The sequence below is a fragment of the Rutidosis leptorrhynchoides genome, chromosome 11, assembly GCF_046630445.1.
Source record: "Rutidosis leptorrhynchoides isolate AG116_Rl617_1_P2 chromosome 11, CSIRO_AGI_Rlap_v1, whole genome shotgun sequence".
Taxonomy (NCBI): Eukaryota; Viridiplantae; Streptophyta; class Magnoliopsida; order Asterales; family Asteraceae; genus Rutidosis; species Rutidosis leptorrhynchoides.
In genome coordinates, this window is record NC_092343.1 from 222,406,004 (window position 1) to 222,412,891 (window position 6,888).

The 6,888-nt window shown below is 33.9% G+C and overlaps 1 long non-coding RNA gene across 1 annotated transcript; it reads right to left on the reverse strand.

The window, feature by feature from the left end:
• Positions 1-1,905: 1,905 nt before the first annotated feature.
• Positions 1,906-3,600, reverse strand: LOC139877829 (uncharacterized). Its single transcript, XR_011768800.1, has 3 exons — positions 3,019-3,600; positions 2,614-2,763; positions 1,906-2,039 (listed from the first exon to the last, which is right to left on the reverse strand). It is a non-coding gene; the product is annotated as an uncharacterized lncRNA (long non-coding RNA).
• Between the last annotated feature and the right edge of the window lie 3,288 nt (positions 3,601-6,888).

Here is a 6,888-nt window from a genome sequence, read left to right on the forward strand (position 1 = left end):
TCATTATATAAAACTGTTCTAAAACTAGTACGCTAGTTGGGTAATAAACACCCGACATTGTCGATGCCTCTTTAAAAACTTGTAAAAAACTTGTTAATGATTCCAAGTCATCCCATTCGTCGTCACTAATTGGTTCGGAAAATCACTTTCTAAGTAGTTTTCTATTATAACCGATTAACGTTTCTTTTTTATGTAAAATATTTTCGAACATTAAACAAGTAGAATTCCATCTTGTATTATTATCAAAATAAGGACCTAACCAAGTGCCATGACAATCTTTAACAAAAGCCTTATAGTTATGATGTCGTGCGTTGCTCGTACAATAAATCGTTAATAATAATCTTCTAAATTTATCTTTTAATGTAGCACAAAACGCTAAACAATCTTGAACTCCCAAGTTTATAATATGAGCAAGACAGCGTGTATAAATAAATGCACCATATAAAATCGGTTTAAGTGCAATTCTTAACTCACTCATGGTCGCATCGTTATTAGACGCATTATCTAACGAAATTGTAAAAACTTTATCGATTAAATTATATTCTTCTAAAGTGTCTTGTAAAGCTTTTTTTATATTATTACCGTTATGTGGATAACCAAATATTTTAAAATCGATAACACGTTTCATTAAAATCCATGAATTGGGATTAAACCAATGAGCGGTAACGGCTAAATAAGAATTTGCCGTTCCATGTGGTGCACTCCAAACATCACAAGATATAGAAACCCTATGTTTATATGTTCGAAAACCTTCAATTATTTCAGTTGTAGCTTTTTTCCATAATTTAAAGGCGTCATGTCTTAAGATAGAATGACTTACATTGCTATATCGCGGTTGTAGTCGATTCCGAATTAGCTCGGTAAGCCTTGGATTATCGAAGTGGTTGAAAGGAAGCGCTTGTTGAATGACAAACCTTGACAAATCTTGTCGAAGAGCTTCGACATCGTATTCAAAAATCAAACCATCGGCCCGAAGTGTTTGTTGTCTCTGGTCTTGCCTTGCACTACAACTTCTGTCAAGATGTTTTCTTAACGTTGTATTACCCGAAACACCCATGAACTTCATACATTGTGTACAACGAGCTTTTTCTACACCATCCTTCATTACACACAACTCGAATTTGGACCAAACGTCATCTTTTCGCTTTGTTTCTTTTTTGTAATCAATATCGGTCGTAGTGGAACCGGGAGCGGAAGCTTGTGAATTATCCATTATGGGATATGTAAAGTAAGTAGAGATTAGAGAATATTTAGTGATTTAGAAAGAAATATGAGAATGTTTGTTGGTGCATTTTCAACCAAAACATTACCATGTATTTATAATGGACTTTGTGGGGTTAGAATGGTCAAAAAAACCTCAAAGAATGAAAAAAACTGCTGATTCTGCAAAAAACGGCTATTTTTTAAAAAAAACGGATCGGATCCGGATCCGGATCCAAATCGGATCGGATCAAATCCGGTATATATTCGGAAAAAATCCGGTTTGCGTGAAAAACTGGATTCGGTTGGAACCGGATAGGATCTTGGATCCGGATCCGGATTTGGCTGTGTCCGGTTCTGGGTGTGTCCGGTTCCGGATCGGGTCTTCGGATCGGATCTGGATCCGGTTTTTTTGTGCATCTCTACGCGGGATCGTTTAAGAAAACTTGTTGCAAATTCACATTTTTAAATATATTTTCAACATTCATAAAGCAAATTCAATACCACTTGAGACACAAAACGAAATATATATCTGAGTTTGAGCATAGAATAGTGGTTTTAACATTAATAATTACAAAGTGATATAGAGCATCAGGTAGTATTTGACTGCAAGTTATTTCAAAATAACGCCCAACTCTACTTCAGTTCTTTTAATTACTGTACCTAATAATCTAAAATTACTATAACCCATTTGAGTGCTATTGATAAATAAGAGAACCCAATTGAACCCATTGATAAGTTCATGAACCAATAGTTACATTGAGAGCTACCACCACAACACAATAACCCATTAGAGTATTTGACCTGATTTCAGTGTGTTTGTCGGTTTAAATAGCTTGCTGGATATTTGCACGAAACAGGTAACGAAATTCCAAAAGACACATTAGTAAAGTTATAAGTACGGTCATTAGAAAAAGTAAGGAAAACTATCATATATTTACAATGAATTTAAGACTTCCTTGTAAAACTCAAAGTATTGTAAGTTTGTAACCATGTTATAAGCATTAGTAATGTATAGAAGTCTAAAAAGAGAAAAAGGTGGTTGCGGGTCAACTAATCTCCTTTGAGTAATGGCTCGTAGTTAAATTTGCTTGATGTTCAATTAGCTAATTTGCCGCTTCAGAGACATGTGAAATTGAAAAAAGAACAAAATGAGTGAGGCAGAGGAGGAGGTGAGGGCGCTTCTAGATTCAGCTAAAATACACTTCTAACCACTAAAAGCTATGGTTAGAAGTGGGGTTAATTCGTCCAAGTATGTCATTCACGAGTTGTACTTTAATGTCATTTTAGTATAACTCCATGTACAATGTTCCTTTTTCTAATTAGTTGGATTGTTTTCCTCAGAATTTGATCAATAATGATATTGGACAAAAAAGATTATCAAAAGAGATAAGTTTAACAGACTTTGTATACCTGGTTTAATTTGCTCAAAAGCTTCAGAATAGCATCCAAGAACCATTGATAATTTGCCAAAAACCAGGTTGCCCTTTCTCATAAACTTGACATCTAACATGTCAAATTAGTAACCTCGTGAAGTTGGTTACACCTGGATATGTGGATATTCTGCAGAATGTCAATTTGGGTTACATTGGTGAAAGTGACCTTAAAAGATTTAAAATACCTACAACCTATTTAACCACTTTTTTCATAGCTAAAGCATAACTTATTCAGTATTTAGTTAGATCACGAGTACACAGATGTTTTGGACCAAGCAAAACCACATTGACCCGTAGTAAAGTTTATCCTTTTCAATTAAACTTCATTCAACCATATAGCAAACCCCATGACTTCACTAATTTCTCATTATATAAAGCGCACCTTAGCTTTTGGACCCAAGCGAGTCACGAGGGTTGAAGCTATATTTCCATCGTTATTTTCCGCTACAGAACTTATTGTTGAATTGATAAGCAAAAGTATTATTATGCCACAGGCATCATCTCAGTCTATACCTTCGCATGCTAATGAATAAACTCCCTACGTCTTTTCCCAGGAATTGATTGATAGCTATACAGTTACCCACAAGTACATAAGTATAAAAAGTTTATGTTACTTTCGCATATAAGAGTTATATATACAACTAAAAATCGAAGTCATGAGCAAAATATAAACTATATTAGACTTGTGGTATTTGGTCCTCCTATAGAACTTGAACATAAAATATTAACTTAAGCAAATGAATACTGTATAAGAAATCAAATAGGAAGATATAATGCATTTATATTATATATACATGGATGGATTGGAATCATGGTCTTATAAAGGCATACCTCGTTGGTGAATTTGAATTAATGAGTAGAAATTTATACGTATTCGTATACATTTCTACACACCCACCGAACTCCAAATTCCTAGACATGAAAGAAACGAATATCTTATCCCTAAATGTAACTGAGGAATGAGTCAAAGAGAGGAATGAGTCAAAGTTGGTCGCGATGCAATGCATCTTTGTGGTTCAAGCTGATAGAAGAATTTTAAATTTGTGAACCATTAATGTTTATACGTCAGCCCGACCCATAACTAACTCACTCTTCTGATCCAAAGCCGCTCGATGAAACAATGATGCGTGAAATTAAAAAGTACCTACATTTCGTGATATATACTCCACTCCTTTGCTTCAGTGCGTTCAATTCTACTTCTACAACCTACAACATAACCAAGATCAGATATATGTTGTTTGATCATTATCTAGGTTCTACTTCTACAACCTACAACCTAACCAAGACCGGATATGGTTAGCAAAGATAAAAAGCATCCACTTTCTCTACCAAGTGCCTATGCAACCAAACCAGATTGTACTCTAGATGATTAACTTGTGTAGATAGGTTCATTATATGAATCTCATTTTCTTAATTCCGTTTTCACAAAAAACTAATAGTAACCAGTTGTCCGGCTAATCTTTTATCCATAAGGTGTCCAAGAAAATATAAATGAAGCAGGAAACGGGTGAAAAAACCCATACTGTATAAAACCTCCTAACTTGTTTCATTCCAGAAGTTAGTTTACTATAGCTCGAGTTGTATACATATATGACATGCTATGCTGGAATAGGGGACACCTGTAATTAATGCCTATACATATAGCAGTCTCAAATATATGTAATTGTAGAATATCTTAATTTAGCTCTAGAAAACAAACAATCTATGAGAACAATCAATTATGTTTATTTATCTATGAGGATGAATACGTAAGTGAAAAAAGTTGTCACGAAGAAAAAGCTTGACACACTCACTTTCGTACCGATCTTTGAAGACCATCACTTCCAAAGAAAGCCATCACTTCCAAAAAAAAGCCGTCACTCACCTGTGTGAATCCATGCTCGATTGTCTTCCCATTTTGCAGAAGCTACAATATCAAATTAAACGTTAAGTTATTCTATTAGACATTATTGTAACAAATAAATGGATAAGTTAACACTCTATTAGACATTATTCTAACGAATAAATGGATAAGTTAACACTCCATCTTTAGTTTATGACTTTCAAGTCAAGTCTATTTGACACGCCCATTTAGCCACAACATGTACTTTAAAACTTACTTGCTCAAGATGCATACACAAGGCCGGTGGCCGAGAACTTACTGGCATACAAGGAGGAGGATAAAAACTACATCACCTACTGTACTTTATAACTCACTTGCTCACCATGTACTTTATACGTTCTTATTAAAATGATACCCGTACACTACAATGTACGATATTTGAGATCATCTTCGACACCCCATGTATTTTGATTTTTTTAAAAACATAAGACAAAAGAAGCTTTTGGGCTAATCTGGATCGACCCAATTAAACTTCCCAAACATGTACAGTTACCCAATGAGACTGACCCACTCGTTTTGCCACATGTATCGGATATTGTAGAATAGAATAAAAAAATATATATTACAAAGGAACCATCCATGATTCCTGTAATCTGTGAATGAAATTTAATGTTCTGATAGGAGTTTCTCGAACCAACCCATTCATAGCAGCTGATGAACCCATATCTGTGACAGATTTAAGTGGATCCGAGAGTCAGTTTTTATTAATTTATCAACGCCTATCACACCATTCCTTTACAATTGCAGCTATGATACAATATAATATTTATAAATTCATAAAGACCAATGAAATATCACAAATTCGATGAAGGGGTGTTAAACATTAAAAGATACAGTATATGATACTTACAAGCTGGTTTGTGCTTTTGACCATCAACAAAAAATAAGATTTTTAGCGTAGTTTCAAGGACATGAACCTGAAGTTTTCCCTACAAGAAGCACTTTTCACACCCTACACAATCCATAAGGGCGATGCATATTTAGTAACTGCAAATTGATTATACAGTATTGTGAACTCTCCAATGATTAACGTAACCAAACTTACTGCCCAAGCCACTTAAAAGACTCATCTCGCTCATGACTACATTGACTGAATAAAATCAAACCTACAAACATTGACTGATATAAATATATAAACCACAAAACATTTACATCTATATTCAGAGAAATAAGTTTGTGGCAATTGAATACCTGAACAGCAGCGATAAAGAATCAATTTAAGTTGTCAAGCTCATGTTCAATCTTGTGAGAAATCAAACTTTGACAGTTCAGAACACCGAATTTACCTTCCTGGGTGACCAAAGACGGGCGTTTTATTTTGAATGGTCCAAGTAAACCTATATTTTCAAAATAAAAAAATAAAAATAAAAACTCAAATTTAGTTGAACCAAAACACCTATTTTTTATCCAAAACATAGTTGTATAGCCTTGCATATTTATTGTCCAAACTATTATAGCTATACATGATTATTCAATATGATTCAGTCAAGGAAAAAAAAAACTCATACCTGATTGAATGCTATATTTTCTATAATAGCCATGTCCAAACTATTTCATTCAAGCATTGTATCAAATACCTGAAATGCAAACCAAATTTAGGATCCAGTCCTTAAACATGTATATTTAAATAAAAAAATTAGCATTCTCAGTCTATTCAAAATCAAATAAATAAAATTAAATATATTTGAAGGATCCATCCATAGATCACTGTGTATAAACTTGTATCACAAATGTTAGATATGTTCGTTAATGTAACGTCCTCCCAATAGGGTCTGGAAGAAACGTTACTAATATCAAATAAACCAACATATTATAATACGAGAACAATACTAAATGAGAAAATTTAACTTTATTGAGTACGCAGCGGAAAATGAAATGTCGTTACAATAATGGAAATAACGATAAAGTAATTGTTCATATGCAGAAGTAATAAATGCGATATCTCTTGATCCTAAGTCCAAGTAGCATCACATAAGTAGTAGATAAGAAAGCTTGAATCAAACAGCACCTGAGACAAAACATGCTAAAGTGTCAACCAAAAAGGTTGAGTGAAGTTCATAGGTTTAACAAAAGTAGTTATCGTTGTTTTTAGACCACAAGATTTAGTTGTAAAGTTGATCTCCCGCAGGATCAAAAAGTAGATCTCGTAGATCCAAAAGTAGTACTGATTCGTGATATTTTAGACTAAACGTTTGTTTTGTTGCCCCGATGATAAGTTGGCAGTACCTTATCACCATGTTTAAATCATTATTAAGTAATACAAAGACATCACGGTCAAATGTATCGGGGACGTTACTCCCGATAGGCCTACCCCCAATAATTAAGAATGCCTTATCCTGAAAGCAATTAAAAAATATCACTGTGGGGTCT